The 25599-nt window shown below is 43.0% G+C and overlaps 1 protein-coding gene across 1 annotated transcript in view; it reads right to left on the reverse strand.

Moving 5' to 3' along the window:
- sdk2b (sidekick cell adhesion molecule 2b) overlaps positions 1-25599 on the reverse strand; it is a 283107-nt gene that overhangs the window by 89638 nt on the left and 167870 nt on the right. The window lies entirely within an intron of this gene.

Genomic DNA, 25599 nt, shown 5'->3' on the forward strand with positions numbered 1-25599 from the left:
CCAAGCTGCCACACTCCAGATGGAAAACCTTTTCTGAACGTGTCCCGTTCGGCGCTACCTAATCCCTCGTTGCTTGCGTTGGGGTGATCTCGACTCGCTCTGGGAGCATCAGAGTTGTCTGGCTAACAGGGATGAGGAGAAGCAGAGACATCAAGTCATGATAGATTGCTCCTGCGTCTCCTGCTCTGTGTGTTTGTGTACTGGTAACTCATTGGCACGGCGCACCACTTTCTCCTCAGAGCAGACAGGAGAGAAGCGAAGCCGAGGAGGAGGCATGAAATCCTTTCACCATTCGTTCGCCTCCACTCCGTTTCGCTTTGTCTCTCGCTCCTTCTGTGTTTTCTCGAACGCGCTCTGCCGAGTGTGAAGGAACGGATTGAGGAACACCAGCGAGAACGTCTCCACAGGCTGATGCACACGCTGAGCGCGGCAACACACCGGTATTTCTGTCTCAATCACCGAAAGCCTCGTGCACAGTCTGTCAAGGTCCCTCGTGGTTCTAATATCTCACCCTTGATAAATGATGCAAAAATGGAGAGCTTACTTGATGATCATTGTAAATATAGAACACATTAATTGGATGGTTGGATAATATAATTATCAAATTGACTGATAATCAGGCATTGAAATTAAACTGTCAAAATGATCTATGGTCCTGATATTTTGTTCTTCAATTTTGGCTCCACAAATCCACTGGAGGTAGACTGATAAGCGGAGGAACGAAGGAGGAAAATAAGGGATGAAAGTTAAATAGAGTGAGAGAGCGAAGATGATTTACAAGCTTTTCACTTTCACTCACAGATTCAGATTTGTTACTGAGGCTTCGAGGAAGTACACGCTTAGTTTGACGAGGAGATTGCTCTGTTGTGTCAGGTATAGAATCTTATCACGCAGGTACGCAACGTAATGAAACATCCTGAGTTTGCAGCTCTGAACGCTCTCATGCTGGCAGACTTGGCAATTCTTCTTTATGCTGCTGTTGTAATTTCTAGCCGACTCTCACTGATAAATCCTGAATGGTTTGATGAAAGTACTGGAGACAACTCTCAGCATAATGTACTTAGTGCTGTCAAAAATATTATTTTTTCGATTCATATTGTTTTAGATAGAAACAGTTTCAATACTCATTGTTCGGAGTATCGACGCACCGGTACAGGCTGTGCTTTCTCGCTCTCGCTCTGCTGCAGTGCCCACACAGCCCCACCTCATCTCACTCACTCATAGTGCTGCCTTCTTCTCGTCACTCGTCTCACTCGCTCTGCTTTCTCACAGTGTTAAAACTCATTAAAGATGGAACATGCAGAGCATCCACGACCGGTTTTTGGTTGACAGCAGGAGGGCCGGTTGGAAAATACTTCGCATTTGAAGCGAATGAACGAGGGAAGGCGTTAAAACTTTATTAAGGGTCACATAAGGTGCCTTGTGTTGGCTGCACACTGCTCCTCAGGGATCAGTGGCGATAAAGATTCTAGCACAATGTACATTACAAACACCAAAATGACTCACATTGGCACAGAAATATTTAAAAACCAATGTGTGGGGGGAAAAAAATATTTGGACGGACCTCGATGTCAGCAGATTTCCACGGAAATATACATTTGACTAATAAAAACCTTAGTTCAGCTGATGTCCAGGTCAAAATTGGAGAAAAGCTTATCAGTTTGGTCTCACAACATCTAACACTGTGTGACAAACAGCCACAACGAGTACCTCAACAATCACGTCAAGGACAAAATGTGAGTCTCAAAGCAGCTGGGATACAATAAAGATAAAGGTAACATAGCTGATATTAACTCGATTACAGTCATGGAAAGGGGCTTTTGGGGTTCAGGGAGAACTTGTTGGGCCTCATTCACGAAATGTAAATGACCAAAGCTGATCGTGGAGTGTGCTTATTAACGTTTTCCAGAACCGGAAGGGACAGGGACGGAAATGGAACACGGCACCGCAGATAATTTGGACCAGATCCAGTGTGCATAGTTGGGTGTGTATTATCTGTATTGTCGCACCCCATTTTCACAAACGACGTTTAGGGGGCATCACTTCTGTATAAAGACTTTCAAGTTGGCTACAGTTCCCATTTCTACATCAATGAAGCATCAAACAAGACGGCCCAGTAACGTAAACTGCTGTTGATGATGTGTTGGCCTGTCGTCGGCCCAACAGCCATCTGTAATTGTTGAAGCTAAGCTTATCCCCCTCAGAGCTATCAGACCTGAGGAAACTCAGACAGCTGAGTCTCAGTAGATAGGAAAATTAAGTAAATTAATTTAGATGCTGCCGTGCCCTCAACGTAGCGTCAATTTGTCCCTGTGGTATCGACTACCGATATTTTCCAAGGTATTGTATTGATGTTTAAAATTCCAGCACGCACCAGCACCAGTAACTGCAGCCTCCAAAAGCTGAATCAACACCTCTTTAAAACACATATTGTATAAAACTGCATTAGTTTCAGGGAGGTCGACCAAATGAACTGGGAACTGAAATCCTTGAGAAAACTTCTGAAATAAACAGATGGATCATGTTTACATACACACAGAGCTACATGAAGAGATATTACAAACATATTAGCAGTTGTTCGCGGTTCAAAAGTGCATGACACATCTCGATAGGTCAACAATGAATATTCATAAATACCAGCATCTTCTTAATGCATATTCATAAACAATACTTTGATTGAACTGAGCTGCAGCGGCCTGTATACAGAATAAATATTTATAACAAACAGAAAAAGACGGAGGAGACTCAATAAAGCACCACACAGTATTGATCTGTCGGATTCAACTCACATCACTACCTTGCATTTTCAAGTTCGAAATTGTGCCCCTTGCCATCCCGACTGCGCTGTGTTCTGTTAAAATCTGATCCCTTAAGCTAGTCAAACATGAAGAAAGCCCCCCTTCACAGCAGCGGCATCAAAAAAAGCAGAGCCAAAACACAGACACGGCTAATCAGAAAGTCACACTGTGAAGTGAAGTCTCTGTCAGTGTGAAGAACGAATTCACAATGAAGCAGACGAGGAAAAAGGGAAAACTTGGGTTAAGCGATATCAGAAAAAGAACTAGTGAAAATGATATATGAGAGAGCGACCGGGAAGACGGAGGGCTTAACGGATGCAAACGAGAGATAAAATGTAAAATAGACTCTGAGGTGCCTTTAGAGTTGGAGTGCCTGGGCATTTCCCAAAGCGGTTTGGGTTAATTCTGTGCCTGGAAAAGAGGAAGATAGGGTTGCAAAAATGAGGGGAGATTGAGATGTGCAATGGTGATTGGAGATGGCCGAGACTAATTGTTCCCTGGCGATGTGCGCTTTTGCTTTTATCTAAGATGGGGGAGATAAAAGAAGGGAACGAGGGGGCAGGCAGAGGAAGGAGGGAGGCAGGGAGGGAGACAGACAGCAGTGCAGTGAGAGGGAGAGAGGGGTTTGCAAACAGGCTATCACCCGTACACAGACGCTCATTTACCCACAGGAAGTTGCCGGACCAAAGAGAAACATTGATCACTGATGAGTATCTCCAGTAGTAACTCTCATTAGGAAGTCCATGAGAGCTCATCAGTGATATCTAACTGTGGAATCAGCACAAGCAGCAGGACAAAAAACACTCCAGGGACCTGAGAGCCAGAAAATACAGAAGAGATGCTTTCAAAATACGACAGCTACTACTGCTAGTAGTAATAGTTTTCAATTTTCATCGTCCATTAATCTGTCGATTATTTCCTCAATTAAAAATTAGTTGTCTGATCTACAAAATCTCTAGAAAATGGCGAAAAATGGCGATCAGTGTTTCCCTAAGCCCAAGATAACGTCCTCAAATGTCTCGTTTTGTCCACGACCCAAAGATATTGAGTTAACTGTGATAAAGGTGTAAAGAAACCAGAAAAAAAAAATCACATTTAACGAGCTGGATTCAGAGAATTTTGAGCCATTCGGTCCAATAACATCTGGAAACTTTAGAAGAGCGGCATGATTAAATAATTTTATCCCCATTCTAGTTAGCCGGGCGCTAAAGCAGAAGTTAGCCGGCTCAGTCGGTAGAGGTCTCTATTGTGCACACTCTATGGGCCCCACAATGTCGAGTCATTTCGGCTTCATGTACCACTGAGCAGCTTTCATAGAAATGAATAGGACTTCACCTCCATGGCTGTGTCCAGGTGTAGTTATAACGGCCTTGATTGATGCACAACTCACCCAAACAGATAAGGATCTGCTTCATAACCCATTTACACCGCTGCCTACATATTCTTTAAAGTTACCGGCACTACAACAATGAAACTATATGTCCTAAAGATGGAATACTGCATGAAAAATCACAATTTTCTGAACATTGACAAGTCATTTTTATCTCAGAGGAATTATTTTTATGTGTAACACAACCCAAAGGAATGTTTAACATGTAGTTGACACAGATTGAGAAATTAATCAACTATAGGTGAAACCATACGAGTGATTGGAGGTTTGATCACATAACCAGCACCTTCACCCCCTGCAGCACAGCTGTCAACCACAGCATAAAAATAGCAGAGTCACACCCATAATGAACAATAATTTATTATGCACTTTCCAATCAATGTGAAAAACAAAACCAAACTCAGCTCCCACCATGCAACTGTGTGCTTCCTGTGAAACACAAAGCAATTATTGTGTGACAGAGGCCCCTCATTTGCATACAGCACAGCTCACGGCAGAGGACGCTCCCCGGGGCCACGGCGCAGGTCGAACCTCGACGCTGGGGCGTGTGAATATGTGTGTATGCATGAGTGGTTGCAGGTTAGTGTGTCAGACGGACGCTCGCAAACCCAGTCTGCAGCACACAGTCAATTAAATCAGGTCCCTCATTAATGAGAACAGTGCCAGGTACAAATGCCTGCCCCGGGGTGAGAATTCATAATTGAGAAGAAGTTGGAGAATTCATTTCTGAAATAACAAGAGCTGTAGATAATTTTCCCCATTTCCCTCTTTAAAAAGGTCAAAACAACCCCTTTAAAAACCTCCTTAACGCCATCGGTCTTTAGGCTCCAGTGTCGCACATGATATTATAGAAAATAAGATTGCACACAACAAGCTTGGAATATCTTTCAAAAGAAAATAATCAAGCTAACAGATGAAGAAATACTTTAAATTCAATCATGTTTCTGCAGCGTTCGAACCGTGAAATCTTCAGTTTGTTTTCATTTGCTCACTGTTGCTTCCTGACTTTAGGCGAATCCTCTCAGATGAGTGATTTATGCCGCTTTTGCATGATAATGAACCTTTGACCTCAGATAAAGGTTGTTTTTACACCGTACTCGGGATTGTGTCTGGATTTTCTGTCATGGCGAATAAAAACGCATTAAACTGAGGGCAACGCCGGCTGAATAGTGGTGAGATATGTTGAAATATTATCAGTTTAATAGTTTGTGTTCCTCGTCCACAGTCAGAGAAATAACCTCTTATAATTATTTATGAAACCACATTTTTAAATTCACCTGAGTCCTCCTCAGTATGTCTGAAAACTCGCCAGCGTTGCAGGTGACAGTTTTCTCAGCTTTAGCGAGCCTAATGCAAACCACATGGCTGAGTTTTCACAGATAAGTCGGGCTGTCTGCACACACACACACATACACACAGGCACAGGCTGCTTTCCAGTTCCCAGAAGGCTGTGGTGCTGCAGTGGCAGCCATGAGTAGCAACCTCCCTCCTAGCTCAATCCTCAGGGGCCCAGTGCTCCTGGACACAGCATACATATTTCAGCTGCAGCCCGGGGGCCCCACACATCCAGACACACACACACACACACACACAAACAGGTGCATATTATACTTTTATTACGACTGAAAACTTCTACACCAGCAGACGCAGACGACTATACTTCAACTACAAATGTGTGTCTGGATGTGACTGAGAGTTGGTTCCTGTCCATGTCTGCAGATTGTGTGTGTGTGTGTGTGTGTGTGTTTGCCATTTTGTGATGCCAGGTGTCTAAAACGTGTGTGTTTGTGATGCTGATGAGGATGGAAGTTTGCTAGTGGTCTGACTGAGCTGCTAATGGCCCCGCTGCGTGTGAAAATCTGTTCTACTGTCTGTCTTTATTTAGCACACTGGTCTGGCCCTCTTGCTGAGTGTATGTGCTTTAGTGCGTGTGTGTGTGTGTGTGTGTGTGTGTGTGTGTGTGTGTGTAAGCTGGATGGGAAATGGAGGAGCTCCAAATTGTGCCAGTGTATGTATGTCAGCACAGAAGCGTGCAGTTTGTGTGTATCTGTTGTGTGTTTGTTTGTGTGTGAGGGTGTTTGGCAGACGTGTTGGTTCGGTGTGTGTGTGTGTGTGTGTGTGTGTGTGTGTGTGCTGACTGAAATTTTACTCATCCCTAAGAGACACTCAAACCAAGGCCAGCTGCTGATTTCACTAGTCTGTTTCCATACAGAGGACACACACATATACGGCACGCGGCTCATACAGACCCAATCAGCTGTTCGCTATTCCGTTCACACACACACATCCATAACACATCCGCACACACACACACACGAGGGCGCAAACACACACACATCTTGCACTAGTACACAGCTTTTGGCACATCTCCAGCGCATTACTGTTTGCCCTTTTTGTTCCATTCATGGCTCAGTGACGCCTCCATCTCCTTCTCCTTTTTCCTCCTCCTCCTCGCCTTCAGCACTGCATTTCCCATGAGACCATGCTGCCGGGCAATAATCTCTGCTCTTGCTGGTCTTCCAGCGCTGCAGGTCCAAAGACCCCTTTGCACTGTCCAGGAGATGACTCTCAGCGGGCAAGGGAAGATGACCAAGCCAAGGCCACGAGTTCATTAGTGATTTTTTTTGTCTCTTTATTTGCCATATTTATACATCCATTTTTTATTTTTATTTTTTGGAATAAGAGTTTATCTGGTCAGACGAAAAAATATGAGGGCAAACAAGATAAGGAAAAGAAAAGAAGAAAAAGTCTACTTATGTAACAAAATGAGTTTCTTTTCCTCCCCAGAGCATGGACGAATCTGAGAAGATTGCAGCAACCTGCAATGCGATGAGGTGTAACAAGTAGACTTTAATTTGTTTTGAAGAGCTGACAAGCTGAATATAAATATATATATATATAATATTGTTCTAAGTTGTAAGGGCGATTCTCTTTGTTGAAGTTGAGAGTTGCTACTTCTCAGAAGAATTAGACTAAATTAGATGAACCAGATCTCTTTAAAACATGCAGCATGAAGGGAAGACCCAAGCACAGTGTTCCCTCCAGACTCTCAGGTTGTCTTGACTTATATACAATCAGGTAACAACAGCGCAACAATGTCATCCTGATTTCATCAGTCATACATTGAGCTGTTGATCATGTCTTCCACAGAACAATGATCCTTTAATGACACTAAAGAGAGCGACTGTCAGCTGACTCAGAGAATCAGACAGACATCACCAGATCCATACAGTTCCCACAAAGTACATTTACTCAAGTACTGTACTTAATATAATTTTAAAGGTAAAGCACTACATTTCATTGGTAAATACAACACTTTTTACCCTCATTATATTAATAATATACCTTTGGTTACAAGTTACAAAATGTAAACTAACAACTTGGGATATATTACTGTAGGTTAAGCTCCACTGCGGTATATAGAGTAGTTAAAATGAGATGCACCTTGACTAGCTGCAACAAAAAAACTGACATATAGGATACATGACTGTGCATACTTATACTTATGTACATTGTATGTACACTTAAATAAGATTTTGAGTGCAGAACTTTTACTTGTAACAGAATATTTCACAGTAGTATTGCTACTCTTACTTATGTGTCCTGTATAAGGCTCATTAAGGTCTATATAAGGTTGTTTACAATGTTTAATGTCCAAAAAACACTTTTTTTCTTATTCTGTCCATTGCTGCAGCACCTCTATTCATCCTCAGTTTTAGTGCCTGTCTCTTTAAGGCCCCTCCTGCTCTGATTGGTCAGCTCTCACAGGCACGAGAAGGCTCAGGCTCAAATCACTCAGATTTCTATCCCCTCCTTTGTTCTCGTCTGCTGCAGTGTCGTGGATATGACAGCACTGTCTGGCCACGATCAATCAGAGCAGCTCAAACATTAAAAAGCGTCTACCTCTTTAAACAGCCCGGGCGAAGAGAGGCGGCGGTCGTAAATCTTTGAGCTAACCTTTAGCCACGACACGCTAAGCTCTCAGCTTGGATGCTTACCTTTATCACTTGCCCCACAGCGATCCATTCCCCACCTCCAATAATGACTTGCAAAGCTAGACTAAGCAGCTAATGCTGTGAAACAGAGCTGCACAAAGAAAAAAAAAGTTTGAATACACTAGTATGGGAAAGATTATGTACTGTAAAATGAAAGAAAATATGATTAAATGTATGCCAATACATGCCTCTCCTTTCCTTTTACTTATGCGTAATTGCCTTTTTTCCTTCCAGACGTAAATTTGTATGTGTGTGTGTTTAGGAACGTGTGTGCGTTCGCCTGCTCAGGAGGAAGCTGGTTTAATTTCCCACAAGATCCAGAAAGAAAAAAAATCTCCTTAGTGCTGTGAGTGTGTGGTGCACAGTACGCTGAGCATATTATGCTATTATGTTTATGGAGGCAAATCAATTCCTGTATTATGGGACACAATAAAGCTTGAGAAGCATCTCGTGTGTCAGGATCATATGGCTCAAAAATCCTGCACGAAACATCCCTGCGAGAAAAAAACCTTCACTCTGCCCCCGCTGAGGTCCTCATAAATGAGAACAGGCAGGATTTAAACCCACATCTTCAATCAGAAATTAAACATACTGTGAGATTTTATTCATATTCATGTCAGAGGAGATTTTTTAGATCAGGTAAAGTGAAAAATTGGGGAATTTTAAAGTGGTAATTGTGTGTGAGGAATGTTAGGGCTTAGTATAAGATGTTATGAAAGACTTTTAGACTCACGTACCACCGCTGCTGTGTAAGAAAATAAGTGCAGTCAGAGGAAATGAATGAGCAAACGCACAGTCGGCACACACGTACAACTACACAAGACAGTACGCATCAGTGACCTGGCTAACCCCCCGGCTTAGGGATGGGGTGTGTCTGCTGTCCACCCCTGGCCTGCTGAAAAATTAACGCAGTTGAACAATGTTCTTCAGTGCTCAATAATGTATGGGCAGGTTACAGCAGGGGGATGACAGACAGACGAAGAGAAAAGAGAAAAGAGGAGTCTACTTTTCTTATCCTTCGCTCCGTCTGTTGACTACACTGGCTGGAAAGGAAACGGGCATGCACTCACACACTCAAACTTATCGAGCCAAGTTTATAGTTCAGCGTGATAATGAACTGAAGAGAGTGTTGCTCATGTGTTGATGACATGTCAGCCACAGAATAACACATTTCTCGCTCGTCTTGGCCCTCCACTCGTTATTTGTAAGTCAGCCAAATCACGAGGAATGGATTTATTAATCATCAGAGCGCGGTATTATCAGTTAATTCTCTGTAAATACAAACCTTTGTGCAAATATCACTGATATTTGGAGAGGTGCCAAATAGCAATCCCACCCCCCACCCCCCCAACCAGACGGGCGACTTAATCAGAGCCTACAGGTGGATGCAGCAGTTTGATTTAGTCTGAAGAGACAACTCAGACTGTCTGCCTGAAATGGTTCGGAGGCTTCCACGTGAAAGTTCAAATGAGGAAATTCCTTATCCTGGATGTAAGGTGGCACTGCAATTTGGTAAACACTCAGCTGCCACAGTTATAATTACAAATCCGGCCTGTGATTTATACGAGGTCAAAAAAGTTACATATCAAGTATTTAAGCCTTTTAAATTCTTTCCTGGACTGTAATTTAAATTGATTCGAGAGGACACTTGCTTTAAAAGTGAAAATTTGGAGATAATAGTCTAAATTGTCGCCACTCACCGCCACAAAGGGAAGCCAATTAGTGCAGGTCAACATGCACAGCATTTGATAGCTGAGGTAGTTTGGAAAAGAGGCCATTATGCAGATACTCTCCTGATTCAACACTTGTTCACTGTGGAATACGGCGGGGAACAAATTTCACTGCATGGCCTTGTTATAGAGTTTTTAATGTACTAGAATGGGACTTTCAGTCTGTCTTTGTCATTACCACGTAGCAGCTGTGTGTTGGATAAAAGGGGTCTAGAAGCTTCAATAGATGTCATTTTAACATTCATTTCTGATGATGTTTTCTTTTCGTCTCTTCTTCACCAAATTTGTCATGTCTCCTCTGTTGGTGTTTCTTTTTCTCTTGTGTCTCTTTTAACAATGACACAAAATGCACCCCGTCTGCTGAATGTCATGCATCCCGTTATGTAATTGCAAAGTAGCTGCTGAAGGAGTGTGTTGCTGCCACGACGGCTCTATTATTCGGCTCAGTGGCTGTGTGCTTTGTGCTAACGTTAGTTGCTGAAGGAGTGTGTTGCTGCCACGACAGCTCTATTCTTCAGCTCAGAGGCTGTGTGCTTTGTGCTAATGTTAGTTGCTGCCACGACGGCTCTATTATTCGGCTCAGTGGCTGTGTGCTTTGTGCTAATGTTAGTTGCTGAAGGAGTGTGTTGCTGCCACGACGGCTCTATTCTTCAGCTCAGAGGCTGTGTGCTTTGTGCTAATGTTAGTTGCTGCCACGACGGCTCTATTATTCGGCTCAGTGGCTGTGTGCTTTGTGCTAATGTTAGTTGCTGAAGGAGTGTGTTGCTGTCACGACGGCTCTATTCTTCAGCTCAGAGGCTGTGTGCTTTGTGCTAATGTTAGTTTCTGCCACAACGGCTCTATGCTTCGGCTCAGTGGCTGTGTGCTTTGTGCTAATGTTAGTTGCTGAAGGAGTGTGTTGCTGCCACGACGGCTCTATTATTCGGCTCAGTGGCTGTGTGCTTTGTGCTAATGTTAGTTGCTGCCACGACGGCTCTATTATTCGGCTCAGTGGCTGTGTGCTTTGTGCTAATGTTAGTTGCTGAAGGAGTGTGTTGCTGTCACGACGGCTCTATTCTTCAGCTCAGAGGCTGTGTGCTTTGTGCTAATGTTAGTTGCTGCCACAACGGCTCTATGCTTCGGCTCAGTGGCTGCGTGCTTTGGGCTATAGTTAGTTGCTGCCACAACGGCTCTATGCTTCGGCTCAGTGGCTGTGTGCTTTGTGCTAACGTTAGTTGCTGAAGGAGTGTGTTGCTGCCACGACGGCTCTATTCTTCAGCGGAGTGGCTGTGTGCTTTGTGCTAACGTTAGTTGCTGCCACAACGGCTCTATGTTTCGGCTCAGTGGCTGTGTGCTTTGTGCTACTCGGCTAGCGGCTGAATGACAGCGTGTCACCGCCGCTGTGTCTCACTTGTTCTTTGGCTAAGGGTTAAGTGCTTAGTGCAACTGAGTTAGCTGCTAAACAACTGGCTGTGTACTGTGACTGAGCACATCGTTGTAATCGTTACCCATATCTAACTACCTCATGTGTCACTCACAATGTAAGAAAACACCTAATATTATCATAATGAACATTAACAACAAACATGGCTATTGTTAGCACTCACTGCTGTCGAGCTAGCGTGTTAGTATTGGGAAATTTTTGCAGCAATTTCTCTGCCATTCATGTGCGACTAGCTCGCTAATAGCTTTAGCGATATATCCATCTAACCATGTGGAAGACTCGAGTCATTCGTCGAGTGATAGTTGATACTTGATTTATTGATGCTGTCTGGATGAACAGATTTCCTACAAATACTACAAAACTTACCAAGCCTAGCTGAAACGTGTTTGTGTTTTTTGTGTGTGCATGACTATCCATACATTTGATTGCTTGTGTGTTTTTCGTATATATAGTATGCCTCCATCAGTTTATTTGTGCACAGACATGCATGCTCTAATGCAAACAGCGGGTGTACACTCACAAGTAAATGTCTTTTCTGCACACACACACACACACACGGTGTGCCGCTGGGATCTTGACAAAGTCTCCACACAAACGGAGCTTCATGCGCACACACGTCGCCCACCTCATCCATCTCATCCCTGTCTCTGTTGGCGGCTTTCTGCTCATCGTCTGACGCTCACACTGCGACAAAGGCATATACATATAAACAAGGAGACCCCCCTCTGTCCCCTTGCGACACAAGCAAACATAGACACACACACACACACACACTCTAAGCCACCGCTTCACCACCCCGGGATAAATGTGATCAGTGCGCCGTCCCCTTTGTACTCACCTAATGAAGGGCATGTCTTAATAAAGCCATGAGAATGGATGGGGCTGGTTTCACTGCTCAGCAAGCCAATTAGCTCCTTCTTACCTTCTGCCATACATTTTTCTTTGACCTCCTGCCGTGTTCTCTCACAGTAATCATGCTTGGTTTACCCCCTCGCTATGCTTTCCCATCTGATTGCTTCCACTGAGAACCTATTTCTAAGTGTTTGGAGTTTTTCAAAATGGAGCGGATGCAGTAGTTATATAGACTAAAAGCTGTGTCGTGTCAAGCTGTGTTTTTCTTTATCCATACTTCCCTTCATTATAATATTGTGTGAAGAAAAGTCATTTATTCTTCCCTTGCTGTATTAGTCGAGGGGTCTCAACTTCTGGTCAAGGTGTTTAAATACTGGCAGAAAAGCTCTGCTGCAGTCTTTCATGCTCCTGCAGGGGTCAATGTTTGTTCCCTTTGTGTTCAGTTTTTTTTGTACTACAGTATATATGAGCACAGAATAAAGGCCAGTGGTGGCTATTCAGAGGAACCATAATCTTTCGTTAACAAGCTTTCAATTTTGGTATTATTTGTGATCCGGCCACTGTATATTGTGCCGGTACACCCAGGTCACAGGGAGAAAAAAAAAATGGATAAAGCATGAAAGAGGAGGATGAAAGGAAGGAAGTGGGTTGGAGGAGCAGAGAGGCGATAACGCTCGAGGTACAAAAACATTCTCTAAACGCTAAACTGTATAATAAAGTCCAAGGATTAGGTTGCAGAGGGAAAACAAGGGTTTTATTTACATCACTGCGCACAGAAACTCTTAAGCCAGAAGCCTTATTGGATGGGTATTAGGACTGGATGTTTTGTTGCGAAGAGGCTCACAGGCAGTGGGCAGTGAGCAGGGTGCTTCATACCAGTTTACTGTCAAATTATACCCTATACTCTGCAATCTGGCATGTAAAGCAGCAAACAAGTATGATATAAAACTCTTGTGCAAAGAATTCACGCTCTTTCTTTCTTTTAACACATTATTTTCAGAAAGAGATGAGATGGAAGTAGAAGAGAGAGGACAGGGAGGCAGCAGCTGCAATGGAAGAAAATGAAAGGTTTCTTTTGTATTGTGATGAGTGTGACGTATGTCTGTGTGTAATGTCTTTGCACTGGCTTAATGGCTTCTAAGCACAGACGCAGAATTCTCGCAACCCAAAAATTGTATATGATCTAGCTGTTTCCCACCACCTCCCAAACACACTCAAAGACTAAATGCTCTCTCTGATATGTCAGTAATAATCATAATAATGATGATAATAATAATGGACACTGTCAATGGTGAGAAACACCGGCCTCATGTTCGACGTGCTGTCAAACTCGTGCAGCTCTCAGACGGGGTTGGTGCTAATGCAGCTATGGTGAAGATTTCAGATTTGACGGAGTAAATTTTAAAATCCATTTGAGATCTCTTGGCTTCTACAGACTTGGACGATCTGTATGGAGCCATTTCATGTTTTTTCCGGTTGTTGTTTTTGGTTTTTATGGCCCCATGTACTTTAGTTGTTTGGGAATTGAACGCTGCAACACTGTTTTTCTGTGAAGCTCCAGAAATGTTTTGTGCACTACAAATCTTTCTATTGACATGAGGGAGAGCAGATAATGATGTAATTGGTGAGATCTTCAACTTGGTCTGATGATGACAGATCCAGCTGCAGGAAGGAGAGAGGCTTTTTACAGAGTGCGAAAGAAGGAATATTATGAAATTTTCAAAGAGGAACATTTAATCTGTGAGATTTTTGAAGTGATTATCCAGACAGAGGCTGCCATCAAAAACAACAACAAGACTTCTACCATACTCACAGTCAACAAAATATCCCAGGAACAGATTGGGATTGTGACTGACTATGTGCCGAACCTGACCTAAACTTTCACAAACACAAAAAAGTCAGAAGTTCATGTAAAGCAACTTCACTGCACCGCTCAGCCAGAGAGCGAGTTTTCAAGTTGGTATAAAAATGTTTATTTCTGGGATTGAGTGTTGTTTTCTATTCAGCAAAGGTTGTGATAGGACATGTTTCCCAGCACAGAGGCAGTAAGGACTGTTGTTTAAAATAAAATAAAAATCTTTAAACACCTAAAGAGAGATGTGTCTGGAGGGCAGATGGAAAGTTTAATCTTGTTTTCATTTTCTGATTTTTTATTTTTTATTACCTTCTGTCAACACAGGTAATTGGACTGAAGTAGAGGTTTTACCCAAACTGAAATTCTGTCGGTGCTGCTGTGATCTTCTGTCTAATACAAAATGCTTTTTGAGTGAAAATAAAAGAAAAAAAAGAAAACAACCTTCGACCTTCAGGTCTTTGAAGAGGAACTCAACAGCCTCACAAAATGGAAGATACAACCCAGTCATGTCAGATGGCAGAGATCAGGTAAGAGGTACAAACTATATATAAGAAGATTAATTTGACCCTTATTCACTTTCTTCTGACCCAGAAAAACAGCACTTCCTCACTAGAAAAATGACAGATCATCTGTGTAAGCGGCCAAGCATGACCAATATTTACATCGCTCGTTAGGCGGCGACCTCTGGTGGCTGTAGTAATCCTGACGGGAGCAATGGAGGAAGTCATGTGATGTAGTCTAGAGTGACAAATTCCATGTATGGAGGAGGTCGAGGTGGATGGATGTCTCAAACACACCCAGATTTTCACCCAGGGACCGATGTCTGTCTTCCATGTGAAACCAAAAGTCAACGTGTTTGTACTTATTTTAGCTTAATTAACATCATGTAGGTAATGTAACTTAAGCTACTTACGTTGTTTTCAGTCTTTGTGTTAAGATAAGCTAAGCTAGCTGTGGCTTTACATTTACAGTATACTGCGCAAATGATCGCTTTCACTTCCGGCGCATCAGGTCACTTAACCAGAACTAGTGTTATCCATGTTAACAGGATGCTTATCCTCATTCTGAGAGGGTTTTGTACGGCATACTATCTATTCACAAAGTTCTAGGTGAGTGAGTGACTTACCACCAGAAGTAAAGCCCAGAATAGTTTCCCTGTAACCTCCTCAGTGACCTCCCCAGGAAAACTCGTGGATTGACGTGAGAAAAGCATCGTTTTTTTATCTCTTGCAAAGTTAATAGGCCTGTTTCTGAAACTGTCAAATAATCCCTTTTAAAATAATATAGAAAAATCTGAGACGTATAATTAGGAGAGCGAACACAAGCCTATAGTCACGGCTGCATTAAGTGTCTAATCAAATAATGTTCCCTGCAGCCACACAATAACGATTTCAGCAACAGGAAGTGGCAGCTCTTCTCCTTCCAGCATACCAAATCATTTTTCTCTCCCTCTCTGCTTTCTCCAACCCTCCTGCCCAATCTCTCCTTCTCCCCGTCTCTCTCTCTCCGGTGACAACCGTGCCATCGCAGCACCTCTCAGGTGACTGACAGCTTTCTCAAATGGAAGTGTATTGGCTGCGCCGTGATTGACAGGTTTGCCTCCCACCCCCGTAACCGTGCCTGCCATTGTTTGATGAGCATCTGTCGAAAAGTGGACACTCAAAACACACACTCCGCCACTCCACCGCTCTCACCGCGCTATTTTCCCTCCACCACTTTGTAGAAGAGAAAAAAAAATTGTTTTCCCATTCGATTTATGTAAGATGCACTCCAGCTTACAGTGCCCATTTTCCATCACACTGCATAATGTCTCAGCAGTCCTGAAGAAACTTCATACACACCAGGCCTGCCAATCTGGCAATACGCTGACCTGAGCCAAAAAATGTATATGCTGGGTGGTCATATCTGTGGTGTTTCTTGAATTGTTATCATCGCACTCCTGAAAACAATTTTGCACTGTTTATTTTTTTAAACCACGCACTTGATTCTTTATCTGGAAATGAAAAATTCAGGGATTTTTTTATGTATGAAATGTACTGCAGGCAAACAAAAAAACAATGTATGATTTATCAGCATCCTAATCTGCCTTAAGCTTGCAAAAACCAATGAATTCCCCCGTCAACCTTTGAGGGTTAAAGCCCATCAGTGAAAGAAAATGAAAAAAAGACTTCATGTCGTACGAGGCGCATTCACAGTTGCGTATGAAGCTACCGCTGGGCCAGTTTTAGCCGCACTGCACGGAGAAAATTAGTTTGCCCTCGTGCTCTGTATCTGTGCCAGTAGTGGTATCCAATTCATACTGGAGTAAAAGAGCTGAGATAAAGCCAATGCTGGAGGCCAGTTTGGGTATCATGCAGTTTATGAACAGACCATGAGCGTGTGAAGCGTTGAATCCTAATGTGTAGACAGCTGTGAGAACCCAGTAAATCAGCTGCACACATACATTACACACAGGTAGAAAAAAACTCTGAAATTGTGATTTTAAGGAAAGGAGACGTGTTACGCTCATTTTCAGGGTTCATAATTTTATTTTGGGTAACTACTAGAATAGGTTCACATGCTTCAATGCTCAAAACACACATCAGTTTCCTCATACTGTCCAGTAGCAGCAGCACTGTAATCCCCCTCTGTCTGAAACACTCCTGTCTCTTTAAGACCGCCCCCCCCTCTCTCGAAAACCCAGTCTGCTCTGATTGGTCCGCTCACACACGTCTGAGCAAGTACAGCTAACAACAGCAGAGCAGCTGTGCTACATTAATTGGCTGCTAGGAATAAATTATGCAAATGCATGACATGGTGCCGTAGCGTGATGTCACAAAGTCACGGCATTAAGGCAGGACTACTGACGAGGCGTTTAAGGAGCTGTGTTTCCTGTGGGAGAAAGGAGCTTCTTTGACCTTTTTTAAACTTTCAAGACCTTTTACATGCACATAAAAATCTATATGACACAGAAGGAGAGGACAAAAACAAAAAAGCACAATATGCCTCAGTAAAATGAATCAAAGCCTGCTGCAGGAGGTTACAACTTATAGATTGTGAGCGTCAGAAATCCTCACTTCCCATAGCTCGGGAGTATACACACACGGCAATTGAACTTTCTTCTTGATGGCTTCAGCAGCCCGGTGATGAATGGGCAGTGGCACCGCACGCTGCATTCAGACAAGTCCTGCACACCTCTCTGCCTAATGACACTGCAAAGAGGGCCGAGGTTGGCCCATCCATCAGAGCTCCCGCACTCATCACTGTCTATGCGAGGATCACACCCTCGCCGTGCAATGCGGGGCTTCACCCGTCCTTTACCCATCCCGAGCTCATCCTCCATTTTCTTTTATAAGTGACCTGTTGACCCTCTCTCCATTTGTTTGCCGCTCCTTCTCCCCTCTCTACGACTATCCTTCCTCTCGCCTCTGTGTTTAACTCATCCTCACCTCGACCTTTCACGTCGATCTTCCATTTTTCATATAAACTCACAGCGTTTAAGATCAGCAGCACTTTCCCTTTATTTGTCTAAGCTCTGCTCATCGGTACTCTTGGTTATGATTACACTGTACCAACGTAGTTAACTGCTGAGAGAAGCTCAGAATAGACCTTTTTTATGTCACAGAAGGAAAAGCACAAGTGTATATAATAACATTAATGTGGGCTTCCACTTATAGTTGGTCTTGGTATTGTGTGTGCTGGCTTGTCACCATTACTTACAGAACTAATGGCACTGATTATTGTTAATGTTAGTAATTTCCACTCGTGCTTTTCCTGCCTTGACAAATGCCGAGGCAGCATTGCTAAAAATGGATCCAGCAGGCAGCATACTAGAACACACTATGAACCTGTACTTACTTACTTGAGTGTTTAGTTCTCCTTCACTACATCTCAGATGGATAAGTTTACTCTCTTTTCTTTGGTCTGACAGTTTTAGTCACTAGCTACTCTTCAAATTACATGTTTTCTTGCACTTCATGTCTGTTAAAAACCCATGTATCTCCAGATGTGTTCATTTTGAAAGTGTTCCTTTATGGGTTGCCAAAACGCTCATCATTTTAGCTAACTTCCTGTCCGTTGTGCAGTTAGCAATCCCCTCCCTGTAATCGCCAGACGTAGCAGCAAACAGGAGGATCCCGCTCTCTGCAGGTTAACGAGCAGACAGGACCACCTCGTTATGAAGTTCTCTTCCTGATTGGATAAAGTGGGCATGGATACCTTAAAAAATTTCTTTTCTCTTTTACTGCATGAGCAGGGAGGAGGAGAGACAAGGGTTACTGACCAAACACTCTATAAATGTTTTAACTGTTGGAATATAAATGTATTTTATTTTTTTAAATATTGCTTACAGCAGCTTTAAACTATTTAAAAACATCTCGGATTAGCTAGAATCGTTAGCATCGTCCCAAAGCTGACAACAGGCTGTTTTTCTGAGCTCATTGAAAAGTTGTTTTCCTAAGTTCTTGTGCATGTTAAAGGTGTTGGTAGTTAAAAGGCCCAAAGTCTGCTCCTCTCTCCCACAGAAAACACGGCTCCTTAAACGCCTCGTCAGTAGTCCCACCATTAATTCCATAACTTCTTGACATCACGCTACATCACCGTGTCACACATTTGCATAATTTATGCCTATATTCATGTGAGAAGTGAAGCTAATTGGAAGCTGAAAACACAACAGAGCCGACCAGAGACACGTTGAGCGGTGCTGGCTCGGGCCTGTGTGAGCGGACCAATCAGAGGGGACTGGGTATTCAGGAGGAGGGGCCTTAAATAGGAACAGGAACTAAATGAAACTAAACCTCCTGTCCCCATCCCATCCCACAGCTACAGTTGAAGATGGGTGCCATGTCCCTGCCTGCTTGTGCCCCGTCTTCAGTTTCAGCACCCATCAGGTGACACTGAACTCCGGGTATTGAAATGAGGTGGGTGTGGCCTGTCGCCTGTGAGCGGCAGGAGGAAGGCGGAGAGAGAGAGCGGGAGCCATGCAGAAGTGTAGTCTAATTGTGCTGCCTTGCTCCCTTGTCACTGCTGAAGGTCGGAGCCATCCCTCACCGGCAGCACCGCCGAGACAGGTGAGGCACCTGTGATTGACATCCTACCAGCTGTCTTTTTTACATCCTCCTACATATGAGCACCCACAGGTAAAACATGCACCGACATACACTGTGTTTGGCAAGAGCATACGTGCATGCACATACACTATCTGCACAGTATTCTCGTGTTAGAGCACACACTCTGCAGTCCACACACATATCAGATGGCTCTCCGTTCATTGTCACTGACAAGATACACTCCCTTCCGTTCTTTCTTTCTCACCTCCTGCAGTCACAGATCTGGTGTGGACCAACATGTATTCACCAACACATCACAATAGCATATCATTTTGTGGCTGCTGTGAAGATTATGACTCCTTTTAACAGTATATGAAGTGCTATTTGTGCCTGTATTGTACGCCGCTACAACCGGAGCTCAGGAAACAGAAGGTTCAGTCTGGAGAAACTTGGGAGTCCTTCAGTCAAACAGCAGCTGGAGCTCAAGTATCGACAACGCGCTCTTGTGTGTGAATCACCGGTGTAATGTATTGTGCTATAACGCTCTGGCTCAAATATTTTAACCACTGAAAAAGATGCTACATTCATGCCAAAGTCTTGCATCACTCTGCTTTTCCGATGTCTTTAAAGGATACTTAAACTAACACATTATCCAACAACAGTATTTGGAGGTAAAACTGAAAGAGTGCAACCAAAATGATGGTAAAAATCCTGCGTAACAGCTGGAATCAGAAAAGATTTGGGTAATCATTTCACGCTTCACCTTCATTTTGTCTTTCAGATAAGTCTGGTGATTTGTTTAAAACCTGTCTGAGACGTCTGCTCATGTTTCTTGCTCCATCTTTTTGCATTCTTATGAGTATAGTGTTATTATTACAGACAGAGATGAGGACCAAAACTAGGACCATGAGGGCAAAGCTGTAATTAACTGGACTGAATACCTAAAAATGTTCACTTCTCAGGTTTATTTTGCCAAATTATTCAGTAATTATTTCTTGGCTATTCATTAATTTGCATTTTTCCCCTCATTTGTTCCCATTTTGATCACACGTAAGTGCTTAAATTACCATGTTTCCTCGTTATTTTCCATTGTCATTTACAGTTCCAAGGCCAATTACAGTCATTCTTCAGCTCCAATCTAAAAACTCTCTGAAGGACAAGCTCTCTTTCTCCCCGTGTCCTCTGCCTGTCGACACGCTTCTAACAGCAACAGTACCGGGCTGTAGCGTCCTTGCTGCAATGAGCCCACCCCATCCTATTCTTACCTGCTGCATCAGGCTTCTTTTATAATGCAGATCAGAGCCAAACAGCCCTATGATGCATTGTTCTGGAAAAAGAAGAGCGTTGTCATTGTAAGAAAAAGGGCAGAATGGCCTTTGCCAAGCTGGGCGGGCGGGGATGAGATGAAGGGCTAAGGTCCTTCAAAAGCAAGACGGCAGAAGCCGCTTGCCTTTGCCATTTATGTCCCCGATGGGGGTCACACAATGCAGCCTCCTCGCTTCCTCTTTCTTTGTGCTCCCCCTCCCTTTCACTCCATCACTTTGTTCTTTTTCGTGACCGACTCCCACCCATCTCCAAATTCCCTTTTTGATTTTTAACTCACTTAGGCAAGAGAGCGAGCAGGACTCAAAGACGGGAGCCAGCGGCACGACGGTGGTGGACTAACCACTGGAAGGGCACCCAAGAGGGCACAATCGCAGCTTTCGAATACGTCTCCCCCCTGCGGCCATCAGTTTGGCTGTGATGGAAAATTACATAATTTCTTTTTTGTACAAGTATTACAATTCTGGACGAGGACGGACAGAAATAGAAACATAAACCTTAAAAAGGATCCGTGGAATATCAGTAAGGGGCTCCCACTCATCGAGGCACAGCTCCAAGGCTCGTTTGATTGGTGGGTGCGGATGTGCTACAATGAAGCGTTGAGTGTGTGTTATGACAGCGCCATTTCAGCAGGCGTGGCGAGGAATGTCAAACTGTACTTTACACTGATAAAGATGAGAGAAGGCAGAAGACAGGCACTTCTGGAGCCAATTTGAATGAGCGTGTAGAGCTGCTCTGAGGTGCAGATACAAGTGGAGTGGAAGCGTTCATTAGTCATCTCGGGTCTGCAAGGAGACTGGAAGAACAGCAGTATCCTCCCAGACTACATTACTGTAAGAAAATGTTCAACAATTTTCCATTATAGTGTTATTCACGTAGTAAAACCCCCTTGTGCATGAAGCAATTCACATTCAATAAAAACTGAATTAAAATGATGGTACGTCGCGGTGCGTTCAGCGGAGGGGTTGTTAGTTATTGTTAATGTCACATGTCTGTGGATACAAGAACGGGCAGAGACAAAGATGGGGAAGTCATGTCTAACAACAGTGAACACTCAGGATGGATATTTTAAGAGTAGCAGCGTTCTCATTAAATATTTCTTAATTTTATGTTCTCTCATTGGCTCAACTTCATCTATTATTCCAGTCGATACACGTTCGTCTTCTACTCTCACTCTCTTGGGCAATCGTGGAGGATTCACCATGCTGAGGCTGTAAACCAGTTAATGAGGGACAGAATAGCCTGGCTGATTATCAGGGCCGATATTTAAAATAAAAGTTTGGCTCTCAGACAACATCCTCTCACACAATGTCCTGCCCACAACAAGATCTGATCGGTAATACGTCACAGTTCATAGCCGAAACACACTTAATAATATAAATCTGCAAAGTAACTAGTAATTTATCAAATTGTGGAGAGCGCAGAGGAAGTATGAAGTAGCAGAGAAGGAAATACTCACGTAAAGTACCTGAAAACTGTACTTAAGACCAGCACTTGAGTAAATTGTACTTTTTTTGACACTATTTTTATTTTCACTGCAAGAAAATAATTTCATAACCTACAGATTATTCACACCTGAGGATACAAAAGTCTCTGATGTACTGAGCAAAGATGGCTGATTTAATATTCGAGTGCTCTAATAAGATTTGTTGTCTCCCTGGACCCTCGTGAAACATGGATAAAAAAATTGCAATCATGTTGTTTTCCTTTTGAAACTGTAAAAAACCTCTCATGAATGCAATCATCGTCTTCTTCTTCTTCTTCTTCTTCTTCTTTATGTTTATTGGCAGTTTCTAAACAAACTTTAAAGATGTAAACCACCACCTACTGTGTTGGAGTACGTGCATGCTTAGCTTGTTCAGTCACTGAAAGCAATTTGGCTTCCTATCATTGGCTCCATCAATCGGCTCTAATTTCATCTAATATACTCATATTTTTGATTGGTCCCTTTTTTAGCATTATGAAACAATGCAAATAACATATTATTTTAATATGTATGGAACATCTGACCTATCCACCTTATATAACCCACGGATGGATGCATTTTATAATCTTATTACTGACCTGTAAAGCACTACATGTTCTCGTGCCTAATACGTCTCTGATCTACTTGTACGTTACGAAGCATCCAGACCCCTCAGGTCATCTGGGACACGTTTACTCAGTGTTCCTGGGATCAAACGCAAGTGAGGCAACTTTTAGGCAACGTTTCTACGCTCCCCACCTGAACACCTGAGGTCTGCTAAAACTCTCAGCTCATTTAAATCAGGGCTTTAAACATTGCCTTTGTCTTTTGAATGCAATTTTAACATTTTCTTCATGTTTCAGTGTCTTATTTTAATGCATTTCCATGTCTCTGTAAAGCCCTTTTGAATTACCTTGTGTCTGATTGTTGCTACATGAATAAACTCGCCTTGTTGTGGACAATAAATAATAATAAATGGAAGGAAAAGTAGGAGGAGAATAGCCAGAACAATTCTGAACCAATTTCTGAGTTTAAAACCTCCACATTCATTCGATTTCTTCTTCATATAGTGTAGTACAATTTGTCCTCACCTCAATCCTGATAGTCAGTTCAAGATTATTCTTTTTGTAAGCAAAGTATGCACCATGTTGGACTCGGTTCAGCTGTGTATTGCAAACACTCACAGATGACTGAAATGTCTGAATGTCTAAATACATGAGACCATGAATAAAATATAAAGATATCAGAGACAACTTTGCTTTGATACAGAACTCCAAAAATCACACATTTTCTCTCCTCTGCACTACAGCGGCCCTGCGTGGGGCTCAGCGAGCTTGTTCGTATCTCATCTTACACAAAAAAAGCCGTATTTGAACAAGAGATCTCAATCGTGAATGAGGGAACATTAGCACACCATTAGCACACTGGATGTAGCATGAGATGATAAACACACTCATACATAATTACAGTGGTTAAGAGTAGTATACGTGCACTCTGGTAAACTCTCAACAATGCTCGCGAGTACTTATTTCATCCACTCCACATCCAGATACTGAGCCAACAAAACAAACAAAGAAAAAAATCTGCAAGTCAAAGCAGGCGACCGGGACAGAAAAGCCCTACAGTATAATGCATGTAAAGAAATACAAGTGAAACCGCATACGTAACTATGTTTGTGAGAGCGGTCGCTGATAAATTACCCTCACTTTAACATTCATTTTAAACCCAAGAAATGACCTTTAAATACCCACGTGCAAAACTCAAAATACTATGAAGTGAAACTCGCTCTGTAAAATGCAACAAATCAATATTTGGGGCTTAATTATAACTGGTGTGGTAACCTTGGTTTGGGGTGTGTGCGTTGCTCGAGCATGCACGTGTGTGGCATTTAATGATAATGCAGCATATCATAACGAGAGAGGCTGCTCCTGAACGGAGGCCTCGGGTTTCACACTGCTCAAGGTCATTAGTGCTAATGCCACGGTTTTTGCCATCTGCTGAGATTGTTTACACTTGCCTCGATAATTAGCACCTAATTAGTAGTGGATGGTGGGGAGTGTATGCTGTGTCTGCCTACGTGTTTGTGTGTGTTTAAGGCCTGGTGTGTGCATGTGTTTGTTTTCTCGTAAATATACGACTGTAATTGAGAAAGGCGGGTTGACCAGAGCAATTACACATCAGCTGGAGAGATGGAGAGAGAGAGAGTTTGCAGTATATGTGCAGTCCAGCTGAAGTATTGTACAGTATTGCGTTCCCACTAAGGTGTAATAATAGTAAGTTACAAGAGTTGGTGGTTGAAATCCCCCCGGATATGAAATGGGTCATGCCTTCAAGACCCTCAGACGTCATCAGCAGTCGTCAAAGGCGTTTATGTAAACAGACGTGACCGGACATTTCTGACATGCCAACTATAACCGTCGTGATTTCTCTTCACTCGCGAAAACTGCCGCTATATACTTTAGCAACCCGTGCTGCAACCCTGCCGGTCTGCACTGATATTAGAGGGGTGGAACCAAGCAGCAACTTCGCCGCAATACGTCAAAATGCGTGAATGTCACCGCACAAATCAGCAATAATGATGTGACGTTAGCTAGCTGGCTGCTACCGGGACATCAGCAAACCTGTAGCAGTTGAGTTGTGCTCGTTATAAAGAACAGGACCACCAGACGTTGAAGCGACAGAGAGAGAGACACCAACACACCAAGACTTGTAGCCATAGCGGTGGGCAATGTGACAATTTCAGATCGCGACTGATCTTGAAGGCATCCACAATCCCAGAGATCCTGGTCTTCAATGTCCTCTTACATTTGTTTCCAAACTTCGCATAACTCCGTTCACAAGCAGAGCCGAACTATGCGAACAAACACATACAGTGATGGAACCAAACTCTGATGTTGATGAAGGTAAAATGGCTTCAAGGGAGGAAAAAAATGTAGTGCAACAAACAATGTGACAACAGACTCAAGAACAAATGTGAATAAAATCGGATTTCATTCTATTTATACACGACCTCCAAATATTTACTTTGCAATACAAATAGTTTTACTTTTCGGGGGAATTAAGTTCGATCCCTTTTAATACATACCTTCATCAAAACTATTTTTTCCCATTTGATAAATCCTTCTCTCATACCTAACCCACTGAGTGCAAGAATGAAATGCTATTCAACTTCATTGCAGCAATACTTTTAGAGATATTTCAAAAAGTCCAAAACTGTCTGTGTCTCAATGCCACCACAGGTAAGTGAGATTGAGTTCTTTATGTGATTTGGGTGAGACCTTTTTTCCGTCCCTGAAGCCCCCCGGTGGTTTAGAAGGATAATGTGGTGCAGTGAGACCAAAAACACATAACACACATATGTACTGAAGCTGTTCTGGGCTGGTATTTTAATTAAAAAGGCAAGAAAAACCACAGTCTGGCCCCTCATTTCCAAAGAAATGTAACAGTCTGTGCTTTGCAGCGTTTTCTCTTCAACAGTTTCCCCCTTCCTTCCTCGTCTGCCTCTTTGTTCTTCCCTTTCAGTTTGTGTCCAGACAGAACGCAGATTCTAATCACTTTATGAGATTACATCTCGTGCCCATGTGTTTGTAACAGAGCATGTGGTTTCTCCTATAATCTCCATGAGCCTTTATAGTAAAGCAGATGTCGTGGAGGGAGATGGCCCTAATCCAGCGATGTACTATAATCCACAAGTCCTCTGAATGGTATCACAGAGGATATTGTGTTTCCTGGTTCGGCTGT

Source organism: Pagrus major, chromosome 20, assembly GCF_040436345.1.
Source record: "Pagrus major chromosome 20, Pma_NU_1.0".
In the NCBI taxonomy this organism is placed as follows: Eukaryota; Metazoa; Chordata; class Actinopteri; order Spariformes; family Sparidae; genus Pagrus; species Pagrus major.